This window comes from Bactrocera neohumeralis, chromosome 4 (assembly GCF_024586455.1).
Source record: "Bactrocera neohumeralis isolate Rockhampton chromosome 4, APGP_CSIRO_Bneo_wtdbg2-racon-allhic-juicebox.fasta_v2, whole genome shotgun sequence".
Taxonomy (NCBI): Eukaryota; Metazoa; Arthropoda; class Insecta; order Diptera; family Tephritidae; genus Bactrocera; species Bactrocera neohumeralis.
Window position 1 is genome coordinate 66885089 of NC_065921.1, and position 21609 is coordinate 66906697.

The 21609-nt window shown below is 36.2% G+C and overlaps 2 protein-coding genes across 7 annotated transcripts in view; both read right to left on the reverse strand.

The window, feature by feature from the left end:
• Positions 1-21609, reverse strand: part of LOC126757034 (stomatin-like protein 2, mitochondrial) — a 385292-nt gene that overhangs the window by 88686 nt on the left and 274997 nt on the right. The window lies entirely within an intron of this gene.
• LOC126757009 (uncharacterized) overlaps positions 1-21609 on the reverse strand; it is a 158892-nt gene that overhangs the window by 81931 nt on the left and 55352 nt on the right. For 2 of the 6 annotated variants that reach the window (XM_050470563.1, XM_050470564.1), the window contains exon 1: positions 19392-19840. The exons of the other annotated variants lie outside the window; for them this stretch is intronic. The gene's annotated coding sequence lies outside the window, so the exon portion shown is untranslated. Of the gene's footprint in view, positions 1-19391; positions 19841-21609 lie in introns of those variants that run through there. 6 annotated transcript variants of the gene reach the window in all.

The following is a 21609-nucleotide window of genomic DNA, read 5'->3' on the forward strand; positions in this document are numbered from 1 at the left end:
TAGCAAATATCACGCGTATTATTCGAAAGTTTCCAGTTGAACAAGTCATCGAAAATTGAACTCAAAGGATGGACCATCTGAGACGGAGTCGCGGCCAACATTTGAAAGAGGAAATCTTCAAAAACTATACGCCAAAGAATGTTCTTTCGAATGTTGATAAACATTTCCCTTAAATTTGAAGTTTCTGTGTTTTTTATACTCTCGGAACAAAGTTGCTAAGGAGAGTATTATATGTAGTTTTGTTCACATAACGGGTGTTTGTAAGTCCTAAAACTAAAAGAGCCAGATATAGTCCCGTCCGTCCGTCCGTGCAAGCTGTAACTTGGGTAAAAATTGAGATATCATGATGAAACTTGGTACACGTATTTCTTGTCTCCATAGGAAGGTTAAGTTCGAAGATGGGCAAAATCGGCCCACTGCCACGCCCACAAAATGGCGAAAACCGAAAACTTATAAAGTGTCATAACTAAGCCATAAATAAAGATATTAAAGTGAAATTTGGCACAAAGGATCGCATTAAGGAGGGGCATATTTGGACGTAATTTTTTTGGAAAAGTGGGTGTGGCCCCGCGCCCTACTAAGTTTTTTGTACATATCTCGGAAACTACCATAGCTATGTCAACCAAACTATATAGAGTCGTTTCCTTCAGGCATTTCCATATACAGTTCAAAAATGGAAGAAATCGGATAATAACTACGACCACCTCCCATACAAAGGTTATGTTGAAAATCACTAAAAGTGCGTTAACCGACTAGCAAAAAACGTCAGAAACACTAAATTTTACGGAAGAAGTGGCAGAATAAAGCTGCACCCAGGCTTTTTTTTTTTAAATTGAAAATGGGAGTGGCGTCGCCTACTTATGGACCAAAAACCATATCTCAGGAATTATTCCACCGATTTCAATGAAATTCAGTATATAATATTTTCTTAACACCCTGATGACATGTACGAAATATGGGTGAAATCGGTTCACAACCACGCCTTCTTCCAATATAACGCTATTTTGAATTCCATCTGATGCCTTCTCTGTATAATATATACATTAGGAACCAATGATGATAGCGGAATATAACTTTACACAAATACGGTATTTGAAAAATATGTAAATGACGGATAATGAAATCTCGATTATCACTTTATCATGCGAGAGTATAAAATGTTCGGTGACACCCGAACTTAGCCCTTCCTTACTTGTTTTTTCTTTAAAAAAGTAGGGAATGTATCACCTTTTCATAGTTTCAGCTGTATCGAAGACTAATAAAACAATTCCTGGTTGAGTCATTTTTGTACAACGTTTCGAATATACAAGTAGTCGTATCCCGATACCCTGAGAAATTGCCTCATAGTTACGCGTTTAGCTTTCTTATGACCTTTTCGCACTTCGAAACTAGATTTTGCCTTTCGCACAGGCTGCTACTCGGTTAACTATCAGTTGTTATACTTGCTTGTGTTCTTCATTTTATATTTTTACTAATGTTTAAAATTCATCAGCTGATTGCTATATTATCAATGCACACAACCAAATTTGCAGTATGGACAATAACCGTCAGAGTTAAACACGGCCAAATTTACAATGTGGACAACAAACCGCAGAGTTGCGCTTCAATTTCAGCTCGATTTCAATTCGATTAAGAATTAATGTAGTACAATAATAATTTTTTTTTTGTATGGTAAATATGTAGATCTAAATTAGTGCTATAATCGAGAAAAAGACCGGCAAATTGATCAATTAACTCCTGTGCGAAAAGGCTATTTTGTTTAATTCTACGCAGAACTTCAAAAAGTACTTTCTCAGTGTAGGTTTTTTCGGAGTCAGCATTTTTGCTATGGTTTCCAGACTAAGTACTATGGATTATCAAGCATTGAAGCAATGAAAGATATACAGTAGAGGCCCGCTAATCCGGACACGGCCTAATCACGATTCCACTGTAATCCGGACAGGGTTAAAAAATTCAAAATTTCTATTATGTCCCTTGTAATCCGGACCGACATTCTCTATCCGTATTATCTAATCCGGATCACATATTTATTATTCACTACATTCGCTTTTATACTTTATTGTTTTAAGTTTTTTCTTTTGGAACATGTGTATTATTTGTTATAATAAACAAACAGAAATTTATAAATATTTTTTCTTAATACGAGTACATAGTTCTGATATGTCTTTGGTAATCCGGATTCCCTGATGTTCCGGATAGGGGCCGGTTTTAATTGATCCGGATTAGCGGGCCTCTACTGTATGTATTTTGATTACGAAAGGTGGATCGTGGAATTTATCTATATATTCAATAACATAGCCACGAACCACGAAACACTATTTATTTCTAGTAAAACTTCTCTCAAATTAAAAAATAATAATTAAGACATTTCATGAAAATTTCTCACCTTTCATAATTTCTATTCACCTGCCAAACACTATACAAGTATGAGAACATATGTGGAAATTCTTCGATTATAAAAAAAAAACTTATAACGAAAACTTTTACTTTGAAAACATTGTATACTTATTTATTCGAAAGAAACAAGTGTTTCGTCTACGCTCAACGGCGTTTCATTTGGAAGAAATGCTAAATCATATTACGTATTCTTCGTATTGGCTAATGCGCACAACTGACTAAACAAACTTTCATAGTTAGAAATTACTTAATGCGCAAATTTTCCGTTTTAAATATGAAAACAGTTGGCTTAAAAAGAAAACAAAAACAAGAAGACCGCAACTAAACAAAAATTAAGAAACAAAGTAAAAATAATTTTAAACAATCAGCAAAAATAAAAATAATGAAATAAATTAATTAAACAATAAGTAGGGAGGGACTAAGGTCGGGTGTAACCGAACATTCTATATACTCGAAACTTCCAAGGACCAAAGCCGGATGGAATTTCAATATTTTGTATGACAGGTTGATCGATATTTTTGGTAAAAACTCGCATTAGAAATATTCGATATCTGGGGGGCTTGAAAAGTTTTGATCCGATTTGCAAAATTTTTGGTCATAACGTGAGACATCTCATAGGCACTATTCCTGCACTATTCTTTTTCGAATGCATTGATTGGTTCTTGATTTGTATTCTGGAAAATGAAAGATTCAGATGGAATTTATAATTGTATTATAAGGGAAGTAGGCGTCGTTGTTATCTTATTTCACCTATTTTCGCACTGTGATGTAGAAATGTCAGGATAATATTAACTACAGAATTTGGTTGAAATCGGTTGAATAGGTTCCTAGATATCGGTTTTCATCTAAATGTGGGCGGAGTCTATGATTTTATTTTGATCCCGCCACTTATAAAATCCACTCGTAGCATCTGGGATGTAATATTTAATGTCTTTGTCACACAAAATTCCTACGGCACTCGATAAAAGATGCTGTTTGATGGGAATACTAACTGGGCATAGTGTGGTGGCGACACACGCCCGCTGGAAGAGGTTGACAGATCGAGAAGACTGCAGGAAATGTCTAGAACAGGGCACCAGGAAAACAATAGGGCATCTCTTGTGCACTTGTCCCGCATTGGCAATACTACGCTATAAGCATCTGGGGTCTCCACGGTATGATACCGGAGGAGGTATCGATGGTGAGGCCGCCGAGTCTGTTAAAATTTGGGTCAAGCGCGGGCATCGTAAAGGATGAGTACTCCTTTAGGATCTAGCAACTGAACTCCATCTGGTAACGCAAAGTACTAAAACTGGTCTATGCGTGGCTTATCGGCTTGCCAGATTAAGCTAACCTAACCTTATGTCTCTGGCATATTTAGTTATAGATTTATAGCACTTTTAGTAGTTTATAACAAAACGTTATATGGAGAGTTGGCGGGGTTATACTATAATAAAAATTCACCCATTTTCACAGAATGGTTGACCCGAGCAAATTTGGTTGTATAGCATTAAACTTAGTAGGGAGCCACGCCCAATTTTTAAAAATTTTGTAACTATACAAGTCTTTTGTTAAGGAGCTTTATTATGACACTTTATATGTTTTCGATTAGTTCCACCAATCTGCAATACCAACCCTCCTTGGGTGCCAAGAAACATGTGTTCATCGAGATATGTATCTCAATTTTTATTAAAGTTATCGCTTGCACGGATGGACGAAAAGACAGACAGTCAGTCGGAATTCAACTCCAATCTATCTTGATTAGTTTCAGGTGGTAAAAAAACTAGTTGAACAAAACTATTATACGCTGTAGCAACATGTTGCAAGAGTATAAAAATCATGTTCAATAAATATTTTTTGTAGAGATAAACATATGGGTTCATCAATATGCGAGATAAGTACTCTATACAAAAAATATTCGTTACATTTGTACATATATGTACATATGTATGTTTGTGTGGCTTGTAAATCAAGTTGTCAGTTTCGTTATCAATATGGCGGTGGCGAGTCTGTTCTGACACGCGACTAATTGAATAGGTGCCTTTTAGCTTCTAACACTCAATAAAGGCATGCAAGTCGCTATATTTATATACATATGTATATGTAAATACATGTAGAGCTATTGCGGATTCATAAAAATTATTTTGGAGATAAAGCGAATTATTTTTCGTGACATTCCCAAATATAAAATAGAATATATATTGTTATAGTGTATACAAGAAGGGGAGATTGATTACTTCAATATTATAGTGAAAACATAAGGATATATGGTATAAATTGTATATATGTATTCTTAAATAGGTACTACCAACATCCACGATGCCACTTGAACCAGTTAAAGAGTAAAGGAATACAAAAGCAGCCTCTGGGAAATGTCTGTATATGACTGTTAGGTTCGGGCCAAATGCCAAACACACTCGGGCATTACACTTTCTGACCAACTGAAGCATCTATTTTTTTCAAACGAAATAAATCTAGACGAATTACTGAACAGATCATAAATCTACTAAGAAAACTAATTTAAATATTATGAATGAATGACAAAAGGTGAATGTATAAGAGAGGTGCTAATTTTAACTTTCGAATGATAATAAACATTAAATTCGAAATTTATGTGTTTTTTTCATTGAAAAAGTAAAGTTTGAAAAAAACCTTTAGCTCATTATCTTTCAAAGGATTCATTGTGTCAAGTCCAAACTTCGTACAATCCATCTTTATCCCACAATATCTTGGGACAGCTGAATCACTCTCAATTTCTCTCTCTCAAAATTTGCCAAACTTTTAGGTGCGATATAACTTTCCATCCGCTCTCAATTCGGTAATTCTGTGCATTCTTTGGCACCACCAGCTAGGCCACGGTTAATGGTTTTGAAGCCCTAATCAGGGAGCTCTGGATCAATACTGGAGTTAGCTCGTAGTCACTGTAATCTTAATAATCAATGATAGAGTTGAATATTCTGATTATGAATTACTGAGTGTCCATACCCAGAGAAATTCATGCACCCAGATTTCTTGAGGCCGATGGTAACAGCGCATTCTCCGAAAATTTCAACAAGTGATTCTATTCCCGTTGAGAGTTATAACTAGTTGTTACTGTTAGAATCTTTTCTCTGCACAAAACCTAAGTGGAAACGTGTAATGCTCAACTGTGGTTTCATAGAGCCAATAAACAAATTTTTAGTGATAAATCTGACAGCTCGACTTTAGTAGTATTACACAGGTGATGTCTACTTCACTTTTTTTCAATATTTGGCAATGAAATTAATCTCTAAACAAATTTCACAGTAGATAGATAGAATAAATCAAAAAAATAATGCATAAGTTTGAGAAGAAAGTCCCAAAAAAGAGTTAAGAATAGGCAAAGCTCTGTAAGTACCCATAACAATTAAATTTTTAATAGTATTTAGAAAAATTTCAACAGCTACTAGTTTGTTAAAGAAATTCAAATGATCAATTATTTCGACAAAACGAATAGCATCAAAATTTTGGTAGTTCTAAGGTAATTTAAAAAGATCAATTTACTCTAAAAAGAAGTTGCAAGTCAAACAAGTTGGAGAGAGCGATATTTCTTGTTTTCAATTGCATTAACACCACAGTTTACTTTCTGACAGCCGAGCTTTTCATATGTACTTAATGGGATACTTATTTATTCATAAGCACTTAAGTACTCATAAGTATGTGTGAGTGCTCGCAACATTATCAAATTAATCAGACTTGTGCCGATTAGCGAAGCAAAGCAAAGCGTTTCCGATGAGCAAAACAAAAAACAGACAACAGGCGGTTATACCATAAATAAACAAGTGCACGCGCCAATTGTTCCTTCTTTTCATGCTTTGTTTATAAACAGTCAGTAAATTTTTGTTAACAAATGGTAGTTAAAGATTGCAATATATAATAAAAAAATAAACAAAATTAAAAAAAAACATCGAAAAACGTGTGCGAATATATCCATTTAACCACACCTATAACACTTATTAAGCGTTTTATTGTTGAGTTTTGTATGTATGTATGTATAGTATATGATTTTTGATGCATACCGCGTTCGAAAGCATGTGTCACTTAATGATCTACAGGCATATGCATATTTATACTTGTAAGATTCTTTATATAAAAGTATGTACATATCTGTATAGATATAAGGGTGGGTCAAGAAGAAATATAATGGGTTGTCAAAAAAGTCTTTCGGTATTTTTATTGAATTTTTTTTTATTGAAATTAAAATGAATTTTTGATGACTCATGCCCAGCTCTTGACCGATGCTACGGTTGCTACTATGCCGGTCTCTTTCGACCAATTCAGCGATTTTATCGCAATTTTCGACGACAGGCCTTCCGGTGCGTGGCGCATCTTCGACCACCTCTACACCAGAACGAAAATGTTGAAACCATCTTTGTGCGGTAGAAATGGAAACTGTATCGAGTCCATAAACTGCAAAAAATTTATTGGCGGCTTGAGATGCATTTTTGCCTTTATCGTAGTAGTACTGTAAAATATGCCGTATTTTCTCTTTATTTTGCTCCATGTTTGCGACGCTATAACTCACGAACGACTTAAAAGAAACGACAATCAATCAAACACGTGTTAGCGCGTGAAATGAGCTTTCCAAAAAGGTATAGCAAGACCGACGAATAAAACTAGAACTACGCGCTTTCAGCGCCAACTAGCGCAAATACCGCAAGACTTTTTTGACAACCAATATTTTTTGCTTGATACTCTGAAAAATTGCAGGTTTTTAGACACCATTAAACAAATCTCTCAAGTATAACTCTTAATTGGAGCGGGAAGATCCTCTTCCTTGTGAGTATCTTATTATCAGATTGAAAAGTTTATATCTCGCTTTCAACAACTTGAAAAAGTATTTTATTTTACAGATTTTGTAGGAAATTGAATTCTCTACAAAAATGACCCGTATAATGCTTAGATTGAGTTAAGCGTATACGAGATATCCATCGTCAAAAATCAACAAAAAACATATATATAAAAGAAAAAATTAAAAAAAATAATATTGAAGATTAAAAATTATTAAAAAAAAGAAAAAAAGCAAATTAAAAAGTTAAAAAAAATAAGAGACCATTTTTGTAAAGCTATAAATTTCCTACATACCTTCCAAAAGAAAAAATTGATGTTTGACGATGAATATCTCGTAAACGCTTAACTTAATCGAAAAATCACAGGAGACCATTTTTATAGAGCAGTAAATTTCCTACAAAACTATGAGTTTCATCATTCATAATATTTTTTTTCCATTGAGTTATAAAAGTCATAAGTAATAAAAAATTTTCCCAAAAATAATCAAACTTTAACTGTTAATATCTTTTAAACGGTTGAGCTTACGAAAAAATCATCATAGACTTTTTTGTAGAGCATTCAATTTCCTACAAAATCTAAGGAACAAGATATTTTTTCAAGTAGTTGGAAGCGAGATATAAATTTTTCTATCTGATAATAAGAAAAAATAGAAAACTGTATGTAGGAGGACCTTCTCGTCACAATTAAAAACTCATGTTTGGAGAGGCTTTCTTAAAGGTGTCTAGGAACCTATTTTTACGAGTACCAAACGAAAAAAAAATTTTTTTTTTGAATCACTCTAATCTACATGCAGAGTACTAAACAAAAAAAATTCCTTTTTATTCACCACCTTAATAAATATGTACATATGAATGAAGAAGCATTTTGCTTTAACAAATGAATAAGCAAAATCAAATATCAGAGCATCCAGTCACAGTAAGTAGTTGCGCAGTTAGACGTCGGCACGTGTCAATCGAACACTCAACAGCACTCACACCTTGCCGACTGCTGAACTTATGACGTTTCAAAAGCGTGCGAACCAGTTGTCAACTGTAGCACTCCCTTACAAGTACCAAAGAGTCATAATACTATATAAGTATGTTTAGTAGTATATATTATACATATGCACATACATATAGTACATATAAATATATATTTTTTGTATTTACATACATATATTGCTTTGTACCTACACATACCTTTATTACTTGTAAGAAGCATTTTGTATTTAATTCACTCGAAATTATGAGTATTTCATTTGTGTAGCATGCGATTTTTTTCTGCATAAATTATTGTCACGAATGCCCCCAGCTGGTCGCATGAGTAATGCTTAATATTTTCAATGTTTAACTGTAGTTGTTGTTGGCAAATGGAACTGTAATTGCAGAGAGCAGTTGTAATATGTGTTTGGACTGAGTGTTTGGCTGAAGGTCACAAAATTATTGTATTTGAAAATCTGTATTTATGAGTGTTTATCAAAAAATATATTATAAATGCATTTGCATCTTGCAATCGTATGAAACGCAGGATATAAATTTTAACTAAAGTCAAGGCAAGCATGAGTTAAAACACTGTACAAAGAATGTAATGCAAATCAGAAATCAATCAGGAATTTTTACAAGTCAACTTAACAGTCATGTTGAAAAATTCGTATTGTCTTAATGAAAAGCATACTTTCTACAAAATTCGATATTATTATTAGAGCGGGTTCATTTTTTCCTATGAAAAATATGAGGAAGATCTTCTATGGATCATTCTGAACAACTTTGGATCTAAAACCGGTTTCGAGACAGCGATTTTTAAGGCGAAGTTGAAAAAATTTGAATAGTCGGTTGAATGGGAGATGTGTGATACAGTTGTTCGATTTGGCCTATTCTGACAAATGATTAAGATTATGAAAAGAAACCTACGTCTTAAATTTCATTTGGATATCTCGAAATATGGCAAACAAATTTTTATAATCTTTAAAAACAAACTTCGCCTTAAAACTAGCTGGCTCGAAAACATAGTCCCATAGACAAAGTTGTTTAAAATGATTTGTAGAACATTGTCGTATACTCGATTTTTACGTTTTATTGACTCCCTACAAATCGACCCGCTCTAAGGGCCATGCACCAGTTATGTTGATACCCAACTTTTCGATGAAATTTTTGTATTAGAATGGGTCGTTGGGCACTTGAAGTTGAAAATAGAAAAAAAATTATATTTCAAAGCAATTTACCAATTATGCAATTTCTGTACGCCTAGCAGCTTGAGAAAAAACTAAGTCGAAAACTTTTCCTAAAATCCATTTGATTCTTTCACTTTTCATTACATAAATCCGGAAGCAATTGATATAACGGGCTAAAACTTTGCACAAATAATTCCTTTAAAGTATGTCACCTTATGAACAAAAGTTGTTCAAATCCAAACAAAACTGTTCAAGCCCATAGGTACCGAATGTGTGGACCACAGTATCTTTAGTTGATGTTTGACCGAAAATATCGGTCAATGTGCGAGATACATTATTGAAATTCGGGGATAATCCATCTCTGATAATTGTACGTCGTTGTGTTAAAATCGGGCCACCATATAGTACCTAATATAAAGAATTTTGAACTTGCGTGTGACTTTATATCGCATATATCAGCCAATATGTGAGTTGTTTCAATGAAAATAAGAGAGCGTGTTTTACTGTTAACGGTGTATCTTTTTGTTAAAAATATAGGTCTACAACTTTGCTTCCGCCGTTTTGCAATAGATGTCTCTAGGGTCAAGCACTGGTCGATTAAATCGTTTTATATCGATCTTGGACATCAGTGTCAACACTAACCCAAAAAAATATTTGTTGAGATCTGTTTGCATAAAAAATTTATTCTCAACTGAAAATGTCACTTTTTGAGCCGAATTCTCGACATTTGCGGGAAATTTTGCTTTTCTTTTTTAATTTCAAGAAAACTGCGGCTGAGGCTCATCGAATGGGGACTGTCCTAAGTGAAAGAACATGTCGCGAATGGTTTCAACGTTTTAAGAATGGTGTTTATGAAATCGAAGACCGGCATGGTAGTGGAAGGGAGAAGATTTTCGAAGATGCTGAACTGGAAGCATTACTCGACCAAGATGCGTTTCAAACCCAAGAGGAATTGGCCGAATCGTTGCAAGTGACACAGCAAGCCGTATCAAAACGCCTCAAAGCCATGGGAATGATTCAGAAACAAGGAAACTGGGTTCCTTACGACTTGAAACCAAGAGATGTCGAACGGCGCTTCTTTGCATGTCAACAGCTGCTTCAAAGGCACAACCGAAAGGGATTTTTACATCGCATTGTAATTGGCGGCGAAAAATGGGTCCACTACGATAATCCTAAGCGAAGAAAGTCATGTGGAAAACCTGGACATGCCTCCAAGTGGACGGCAAAACCGAACATTCACGGCGCCAAGGTCATGCTGTGCATTTAGTGGGACCAGCTGCGGGTGATATATTATGAGCTGCTAAAGCCAAGTGAAACCATCACAGGAGATCGATATCGAACACAATAGATGCGTTTGAGCCGAGCACTAAAAGAAAAACGGCCACAGAACGAGGAAAGACACGATAAAGTCATTCTCCAGCATGACAATGCTCGGCCTCATGTCGCAAAGGTGGTCAAAAAATATTTGGAGACGCTGAAATGGCAGATCTTATCCCACCCGCCGTATTCTCCAGACGTTGCGCCATCTGACTACCACTTGTTCCGATCGATGGCACACGGTCTAGCTAACGAGCACCTCAGTTCTTATGCAGAAGTCAAAAATTGGATTGATACTTGGATCGACTCGAAAGACGAGGAGTTCTTTCGTCACGGAATACGCATGCTGCCAGAAAGATGGTCAAAAGTAGTAGCTATCGACGGCCAATATTTTGAGTAACATTTTTGTTATGTATAGTATATAAAATTTATTATGTTTTATACAATAAAGCCTTAAATTTACAAAAAAAAAAAAATGGCGGAAGCAAAGTTGTAGACCAATATATAAAATTGGGGGAAAACTTGACCTAGCTCTCATATAACCAAATTTCAGGGAGCATTATTATTAGTATTGGCAAAAATAAATAAAATGGGGTCGATACTATCCCCAAATCCCATATACTACATATGTATAATGATATTCGTTTCTGTGATATGTTCGATTGATACATTCTCAGCGGTTTATCTTCCGAGTTTTCCAAAATAGAAAATTAGTAGCTGGAAAAATAAGGAAACTACGGGAAAAGCAACGATACTCATCCCAGCCGTGTGTTCAATTTATAATTGGGATTTTTGATACGTTGCTTGTAACGTTCTGAAATCGAAGACAAAAAGCTGAGGAACATTTTCGATCCATTTATTCAAATACGAATAAAAATGGCCGCAGAACTAAAAGTTGACGAAGAAAAACCAAAAATCTGGGCCGACAAACAAAACGCGAAAATTTCTGCGTGAGAACTTGCGTCGAATACTACAGGGTCTCAGTGTACATTCCTCTTTTGGATACAAACGGAGAAGGTTTGAAGACGTGCTTTTGTAGAGAAGTATTGGATGGATTTCAACTAAGTTTGCTGCTTCCAGAAAAAGCATGTGCTTTGAAAACCAAAGAAATTAAAAGTCTTATTGACTGCTTGATAAATAAATTCAAAGGCCTTTTGGATAATGACAACGTCGTGCGACGTTTGAAACTCAAAGGTGAACTTGATCACTGGCAGTGCCATTGGGGGTAGAATTATCGAGCATTTGAAAGGTTGAAGAACTGCGTTGTAGACCTATGTATATATACCCCATAATTCATAGTTTTTCTCGCATATTCTGTATACTTCCTGCCACGAATGCGAACTCTAGATGCTCTTTTTCGAGAATCGGGATCGGGAAGGACCTCTCCGAGCCGTTCGATACCAAACGAGGTTTTAGACAAGGCGACTCCCTATCGTGCGACTTCTTCAATCTGCTGCTGGAGAAAATTATTCGAGCTGCAGAACTTAATCGAGCAGGTACAATCTTTTATAAGAGTGTACAGCTGCTGGCGTATGCCGATGATATTGATATCATCGGCCTCAACACCCGCGTCGTTAGTTCTGCTTTCTCCAGGCTGGACAAGGAAGCACAGAAAATGGGTCTTGCAGTGAACGAGGGCAAGACGAAATATCTCCTGTCATCAAACAAACAGTCGTCGCTCTCGCGACTTGGCTCTCACGTCACTGTTGACAGTCATAACCTTGAAGTTGTAGATTGCTCTTGCCAGCAGGTGCTACTTCGGACTGAGTAGGCAATTGAGAAGCAAAGTCCTCTCTCGACAAACAAAAACCAATCTCTATAAGTCACTCATAATTCCCGTCCTGCTATATAGTGCAGAGGACGATGACAGCAACCGATGAGTCGACGTTACGAGTTTTCGAGAGAAAGGTTCTGTGAAAGATTTATGGTCCTTTGCGCATTGGCCACGGCGAATATCGCATTCGATGGAACAATGAGCTGTACGAGATATACGATGACATTGACATAGTTCAGCGAATTAAAAGACAGCGGTTACGCTGGCTAGGTCATGTTGTCCGGTTGGATGAAAACACTCCAGCTCTGAAGGTATTCGACGCAGTACTCGCCGGGGGAAGCAGAGGAAGAGGAAGACCACCACTCCGTTGGAAGGACCAAGTGGAGAAAGACCTGGCTTCGCTTGGAATATCCAATTGGCGCCACATAGCGAAAAGAAGAAACGACTGACGCGCTGTTGTTAACTCGGCTATAATCGCGTAAGCGGTGTCTACACCAATTAAGAAGAAGAATGGTTAAAACTATCATTTTTCATGAACTGTTAACTCAATACATACTCACTTCATCAATAATAGCGTTGTCACGATTATGTGTCTTCTTTTAATTTAGTTATTTGTCTTTTTATAAAAATTATGGCTGTGTTTCTTATTTTATTTTTATTTTTTACTTTTAATTAACTTAATTATTATTTTTTGGTTTTTAATTTTTATAAATATTTTTTTATTTCAGTGCTTAATTTTCAACTCTTTCTAAATACCTTTTGCTTTACTTAATTTTAATGTCATTAATTTGTTTACTTTTCAGTACAGACAGATTAATCGATAAATATCACTCATACGCCCCCGGCTCAGTGACGTCAATGCATGTAAAATCTACGACATCGCTTCAGTATACAAACTATTAGACGAAACGACTATTTTACAGTTAAATGCAATTTGAAAATGTGAATAGACGCAGGCCAAGTAAATTGCTTCTATTAAGAAAAGTTAAAGCTAATTTAATTTAATTCATTTGATACACTTTGCGGTCTGCTGACTTGCGATTCATCCACAAGCAATGTACGTGTGTTTCTGTGTGTGCGCACGTAGCTTTAAATTGCGAAAGATTTATATTGCCATTAGTAAATTTATTTTACGCGCACGTCCTTCGCACGACCCATCGATTGCAGCTGCCTGTCTACATATGTATGTACATATGTACGCAGTGCTACCGGCAGCTTGAAATCTAAGCGCCGCGCACGCACTTCTCTGCCAAAACATTGCATCACGCTGTTTATATTCTATGACATTTCCTCTTTTTCTCTACCAAAAAAAGAACAAAACAGTAAAGAGTACAAAGAGCAATTCGTATAGTAGGAAAGTCACTGTCATGGCCAACTCAAACGAAATTCATATGATCATTGTGATAGAACCACCAAGGGTAATGCTATTTTTTTATGTTTAGCATAAGTTCATTTATATTAAATGTAATACTAAATTTATATAAATTATTTGTCTGACAATGCATAAATTATTGGCCACTTGCAGTTCTCTGGCCAGCAGCGCTGCTTGAGAGGCATGGTGCACCGAGGCAAAGAGCTTACGCCACAAATTCATCAGCCGCCTAGTGTGCTATCGACCCAGTGGCCACGTCAACCAATCAAACACACATCTACGCTCACACGCCTCTTTGTATACAATTTCACGGCAACGGCATTGTGTAAACAGAACTCAAGTGATATGTGTGTTTAATTGTATGTGTGTTAGTGACGTCTTCATTCATTACCTTCCGATCACTCGCTCTTCATGTTGGCTAACCGTTAATACTACGTATATATGTATATATCTACATCTGTTGTATGTGTCACAATATCTTTGTTGAGGTGCTAATGAAATGTGTAAATAACTTCTTGTCATTGACTACCGACAGTGTAAATTCAAAATGTAAAAAGAGGACTAAATAAACAAAAACAAAATATTATATAGTAACCTGTTTCTATATGTGTGCTCTGGGCATGCAGCAATACAATGTTCCTTTTATACTACAAGGGAGAATTATTTTCAAAACAAAGGAGCACCTCTAGGCCGTGAATATGTATGGTATAGTTCAGTGACTCGATACATTCATTATTTGAGCAAATTCTTTAAATGAAATCACAAGTGCAGCAAATATCGGTTTTTAACTTTAACTCGCCGTTTTTTAATTTACATCAATACAATCGTAAAAAGAGTTTTTTGAGGCTTCATTTTTATACTGTTATATTTGACAATAAAAGGGAGTGATTTAATGCCAAATCTGGACTATGCGGAAGATGACTCATCAAATCGATGTTTTGAGTGCTTAAAAATGCAATTGTTTCAGTCGATGTTTGAGAGCTTGCATTAAAGTGGTAAAGAATGATCCGGTGATTGGTTTTCCTGATTTCTTGAAAGGCAACTGCCAAATAAATGTCTCACAATTTCCTGTCCTAGGTTTTTCTAGTGCTATGGTTGCGACTTATTCAAGCATTTGCTTGCAAGTATCATCATGCTCATCTTGAAACACCCATACAGTCTAGTGCTGTGCACTTTCAGGCTCATTCGTATAAATCCATGATTCATCATCTGTCACGTTGTCATAGACATGTTTCGAAGTACCGTTATCGTATTTTTTAACATTTCACTCGACCAACCGACACGAACTTTTTTTAATCGATCAACAAATTGTGTGTGATCCTACATTAAAAATTTGTTGCTGATGCGTTAATACACGTCAAAAGTTGTAAAAAATAAACATGCGAAAATACGATTTATTCCATTTTTGATCGAAATGAATATTTTAAGTTACTGTAAACAACACAAATGGTGCTCGTATGTCAAAACGGTCTGAGTATGTACAACTTCGAAAATGTCGAGCTTTACGATGAAGTTGTGAGTTGCCAGATGGTTACCAAATCCCGAAATATAAAAGGCTACCTACGTATTGGTACAAAAATATAAATACGTATCGCACACTAACTGTCAAATACCAAACAAACGGTCTACGTCTTTCGTAACTTAACAACTTAACCGAATTTTTTTTAAGTTTTAATAAGCACATTAAAATTATTAAAATGGTCATATTTAACCCTTTCGGACCTGTTGGGACACATACATCCCAGAAAAAGTTTTCTCATAACTAAATTCTTAATTTTCCATTTAAACTCATTTAAAACTGTCCCGTCTGATATTTTGAAGTTCAGGTAACGGCTCTGTGTTTTTTTTGTGCTAAAATTGTAAACAAAAGACGCTCAGCTTTCTTCGGAATGTTACTGTGCTTTCATCAATTGCTATTTTCATGTGAATATTCAGTGATTTTAGTGAATATAAGTATTCAAAAGAGTGTTCTGGATCGCTGTAATTAGGTAAGTAATATTAGTAAGTAATATATAATAATATAATCTAGTAATATTTCAGTTTTTAAGTGTTATTATGGGAATTTTTATTTATGGGATCTATGTGTCCCGTTAGGTTTATTTGTTGGTATAAATATGTCCCGTTTAGAGCTTGCCGACATTCTTTAACTTTTAGTAAATTACGAAAATATGTACTATAAACCTGTTTTTTAGACAAACTTTGCACAATGTCAAGAAAACTAAATGAGGATGATATATTAGTCCAGCTTGTGGAGTGTGACGAATCTGGTGACCTTTCTGACGTCGATTTTTCAGATGGAAGTGAAGATAATTACGAGCCCTCTGATGATGAAAGTTGTCTAACAGACAAATCTGACGAAAATAATGAAGGAAATTCTTCTAACAATGATGATTTGCAATCAATAGAAAGCGGCGAAAATAATAATATGCCATACTTCGAAAATGTTACGGTTTGGTCAATACCTGATGAGAGTTTCCAGCCGCGTAAGATAATTCAAGCTCAACGAATCCCTAACATTGCTACACATTTCAGCCGATCTGACTCGGTAATAGAAATACTCAATAAAATATTTCCTAAAAAAAGCTTGCTTATTTACATAACAAATTTGCCTCCAACTAATGCGTAAGTCTCCAAAATATGCTAAATTGAAGCTTACCGATATAGGTGAAATGCAAGTGGTTATCGGTTGTACACTTATAATGTCGTATATGCCATTACCTTCGATGAGAAACTACTGGTCCAAACATAAGGCTATGGGAAACCAAGCTATTTAATCGGCAATTGCTCGCGATCGTTTCTTAACTCTTTCTCCGAAAATGTATTTCTCATCTACAGAAAAACCTGTTGGTGCTAGCAAAACATACTACGTAGATGACATCGTGGAATGTTTGAAAGGTCGGTTCCAAGCAGCTCGTGGCGACAGCCTTTATCAAAGCATCGACGAATCAATGACCAAATTCAAAGGTCGTTCCTCTCTGAAGCAGTATATGCCTCTAAAACCAACGAAAAGAGGTATAAAGATGTGGATGCGTTGCGATTCGCAGACAGGTTATTGTTATGACTTTAATATATACTGTGGAAAAGAGGAAGGTCCTACGATTGGAACGCTAGGTGAACGAGTGGTTAAAACCTTGGTACGCACAGTACGAGAACCGGATGTTACATTATGTTTTGATCGTTTTTTTACAAGCGTTCACCTTTTAGAGAGTTTGGACTTTGCTGCGCTCGGTACGTGTATGGCAAACAGGAAAAATTTGCCAAAGATAACACAAAAATTGAAAAAAGGGGAAGCAGTGTTCAGAAGCAGTAGCTCTGGACTAATGTACACGAAATGGCAGGATACAAAAGAAGTAATCCTCCTAAGCAACTGCCATGATGACGAAATGGCAACCGTAGAAAAAAAGCAGAGGGATGGGCAAATAATATCTACACCATGTCCAAAAATGATAAAATCTTATCGCGAGATTATGGGAGGAGTCGATAGACTGGACCAAATGGCTGGCTTATATGATTTGAACCGAAAAAAAAGTGGTGGAAAAAAGTTTTTTATCGCCTCTTGATGATGTCTGTTGTAAATTCATGGATAATATATTCAGAGTTACGTCGTAAGAAGACGCCATTGATTGATTTTCTAGTAGTTTTAGCAGAAGAGCTCATTGATGAAGGTCAGAAAACGGCAGCCAATGTTCGCAGTGGAAGGTCTGGTTGCATTTCCAAAAAGAAGAAGACTTATAGGAATACCGCTACTCGTTTACCAATTGAAGGAGGCACAAGACGAAGATGTGCTGGATGTCGCCTCAATAATATTGAAAAACGCACTAAAACGATATGTGAAGAGTGTCAAATTCCACTATGTAAGAATTGTTTCGCACCTTATCATAAACGATGATTTATCTAATATTTTTATGAAATATAATTTCAGTTTTACTAACTTTTCCTTCAAAATAAATGAAATAAATGATTTTTAGTTGATAAAAAATATCCAACATACTGTTTAGTTTTTATTGAGTTATGTGATATAGAGACCCAACGGGACTTATACGTCCCGCTCAAAACAACGGAATGGACACATATGTCCCACCCCCCTTAGGCCCTCCTGGAGGGGGTAGAGACTCCACTTCAAAATTTTCCACTTTTAAGGCCTATACTAAAGCTATAGTAATCAATAAACCAGGAATTTTCCTACTAGTTGCTTTCAGGTTCGAAAGGGTTAAACCACACGTACGCCTATAATTTTTAATTAATTAATGATCGATGCTCCGGTCCATTGCATTATATATCGTTTAGGGCGTAAAAATGTCAAAAAATTAGGTTAGAATATATTTAGTATGGTTGTACCACAAATGTATGAAATTGGACTTTACATGTCTTACTTCACATTAGTCCTGCAATAGTTTACGATGCGAAGTCGCACTAGCGATTTAATTAGGATACCACGAGAAACAGATTACTTGAAGTTCACTCCAACATGCTTATAGAACACTGCCCTTAAGGAAGCATTATGCTGGTTGTGGTATAATACCCTAATGAGCGGGTAATGGACCGTGTGTCAGCTCGAGGTGAGATTCCATTACAGAAGTTGAACTTAAAGTACGCAGAGGTTTACCGTTTCACACAGACAATTGGTAGTGCCTTTTATTTCTGGGCGCTGATCAACTTATTGCTTTGAGTACCGTGAGATACATACTAACATATTACTCTTTGTATATTGCTATGACATACTTAAAACAAAAGAAACTGGTCCTAGGATCTAAGCTTTGAACAAATTAATGCAATTATTTTATAGCGTAATATATGTATATCCTTCTGTACTTAGTCTAATAATGATTTTTTTAACGAAATCCCTATTAAGGAACTATACCAGTGTAATCCATAAAAAATTAGGCGATTTTCGTGATTTTTTTAAAAGAAAGTGCTCGATTGATTGTTTCTAAGTTCTTTGGACATAATAAGGTATATTTTCAGCTTCACTTTATGATTTCTTTTTTACAAAAATATTGAAAAATAACGGAGTTATGTGTTATCTTCGAGGGTGCCAAAAAAAAGTCCACCTACTGCTAACATGATTCCGGCCGAATAAGTAGCTAAAACAAAAACAGGTTTTAAAGTTGAAGGTTTTTCCTATACAATGACCTGCGATTTTTGAAAAGATATCAAAAATTAACAAAAATTGAAAAAAGTGTTGTTTTTTGGTTAAACAATTTTCGATTTTTTAATGCCAATTTGATAATTTTCAACCAATCAAAAAGATTCAAGAATACTCAGTTTCAATTTGAAGTCGATCGAGCGGGCTTTTCTCGTTGAGTTGTGGTGTTAGAAATTTTGCAAAATTCCGTTTCGAGAAAAACCCGTTTAAAGTTTCAATTAACAGATTTATACCTGCGAGCGGTCGCTTTTTAGCTGTCATTCAAAAACTATTCAAGATATGACTTTGCCGATTTTACAGGATATTTTTGAAAATATAAACTATTGAAAAAAAATCGATTTTTGGAAAGTGTCACACTGGTATAGCCCCTTAACCGTTAAGTTATAGATATGCCGAACTGTTTTACAGCTCTAACATTTAGCTCATTCTAATTTTTATCAAACCTTACCTTGCTACCTACTGGGCTTCTAAAATCGCTTGCTGCTAGCAATTGATGGGTTTTAATTGATCTATACTGAAATGAGCTAGAAATGGCACTCACTTCCTCTTAATTGCTTTAAATTATCGTTCACAGCTTTTTTTCTTATTTCGATTTAAGCACTTTCCACCGCATTACTTCCTTGCCTTTTCACGCTTTAATTACACTTTTCCAAGGACTTTGGCGGCGGTATAAACTACTTTCTTGCATTGAACACTCGCTCATATGACCGAACATTAAACACTTTTCGCAACAAATTGCCACAAAACTGCATACGATTAAAACGGCGTAGAGAGAGAAACTGGTAGCTCAATCGCACAAAACGACTTTAGCAACGATTAACTGGCGCTTTTTTTGCACATTCACAGCGTTAAGTACGCGACCCAACGACCGACTGTTGCCACTCAAATGCTGCGGCGCACTAAAATTACGGCAAGTGCAATCGAAACGACAAAGCCTCCGCCATTGTCACCAGCGCCAACTATCCACGGCTGCTGCGGTGCAATGCATTTGCTAGCTGCCGTTGTCGCTGGTGTTGTTTTTATAACGCGGTGCACTTGAAATGCGCAAATCTTCCATAAAACAAATATGCGCGATTAAAATGTGCGGGCGTTTGCGGATATAAATATGAACGAGCGCACCGATAAATGCTTGCGAAAGCGTTGAAGTGCAACGATATTCCCCAAGCGCCGCCGCGTACAGCGCCCGGGCACACCAGTGCGTATGAGTGTTCGAACTTTGCACAGATTTTGTCGACCCGCCTTCGAATCACCACCAATGCCTACGATTTGTAATAATCTTAAAGCTTTGTATTGTTGTTGTTATTGCAGATTTTTCATTGAATTGGGGAGTGGATCTTTTGGGGCGTTGAAGCGCAACCAGAAAGGTAGAGTGAATTGTAAAATTAATTGATTTAAATTATAAAATATTTTTTTTTTTTTTGCGGTTTTGCGGTTTACAATAATTTATTGCCGAAACTTTGACCGAAAATAAAATTCACATTCATTCAGCGGCAAGCTGATTAATGTGCGCACGGTAAACGGTGATGGTGGCGCGTAACTCAGAGCCGATTGATCGCAGACAGGGAAATGTCACAGGCAAGGCGAGTAATTGCGAGCAATGAATTTGTATAGAAATAGAATGATATATAAATAAAACAAAGGCAAAATAAAAAATTAAAAATATAAAAAATAAATAAAAGATACTCAAATGAAATGTATAAAAAATTATAAAAATCATTTTTAACAGAAACACATATACAAAAAAAATAATGGACTTAAGTATACAAAATTACAACAAGAAAAAGGTCAACTTCAGCTGCACCGAAACTAGAATACCCTTCACTTTTTATAACACAAAAGGATATAAAAAGATCTTAATCTTGATTTCGATCGTACTTTCAGGTGGACGGCGCCAAGCAATTTTCAATTTTTACACCTTATGAAGGCCTACCGTAACATACCACAACAGCGCGCCAGTCGTTTCTTCTTTTCGCGAGGTGGCGCCAATTGGAGTTTTCAAGCGAAGCCAGGCCCTTCTCCACCTGGACGTTGCAACCGAGTGGAGGTCTTCCTCCGCTTCCCCCGTCGGGTATTGCTTCGAATATTTTCAGAACAGGAGTATTTTCGTCCATACGTACGACATGTATAGCCAGCGTAGCCGCTGTCTTTTAATTCGCTGGACTATGTTAATGTCGTCGTATATCTCATACAGCTCATCGTTCCATCGAATGAGATATTCGTCGTCCAACGCGCACAGGACCCCAAATCTTTGGCAGAACCCTTTTCTCGAAAACTCCTAAGGCCGACTCATCAGATGTTGTCATCGTCCATGCATCTGCGCCATATAGCAGGACGGGAATAATGAGTGACGTTTAGAGTTTGGTTTTTGTTCGTCGAGTACTCCCAAATTGTCTACTCAGTCTAAAGTAGCCCCTGTTGGCAAGAGTTATTCTGCGTTGGCTTTCGAGGCTGACATTGTTGTTGCTGTTAATGCTGGTTCCAAGATAGACGAAATTATCTATAACTTCGAAGTTATGACTGTCAACAGTGACTTGAGAGCCAAGTCACGAGTGCGACGACTGTTTGTTTGATGACAGGAGATATTTCGTCTTGACCTCGTTCACTGCCAGACCCATCTGCTTCGCTTCCTTATCCAGTTTGGAGAAAGCAGAACTAACATATTTTGA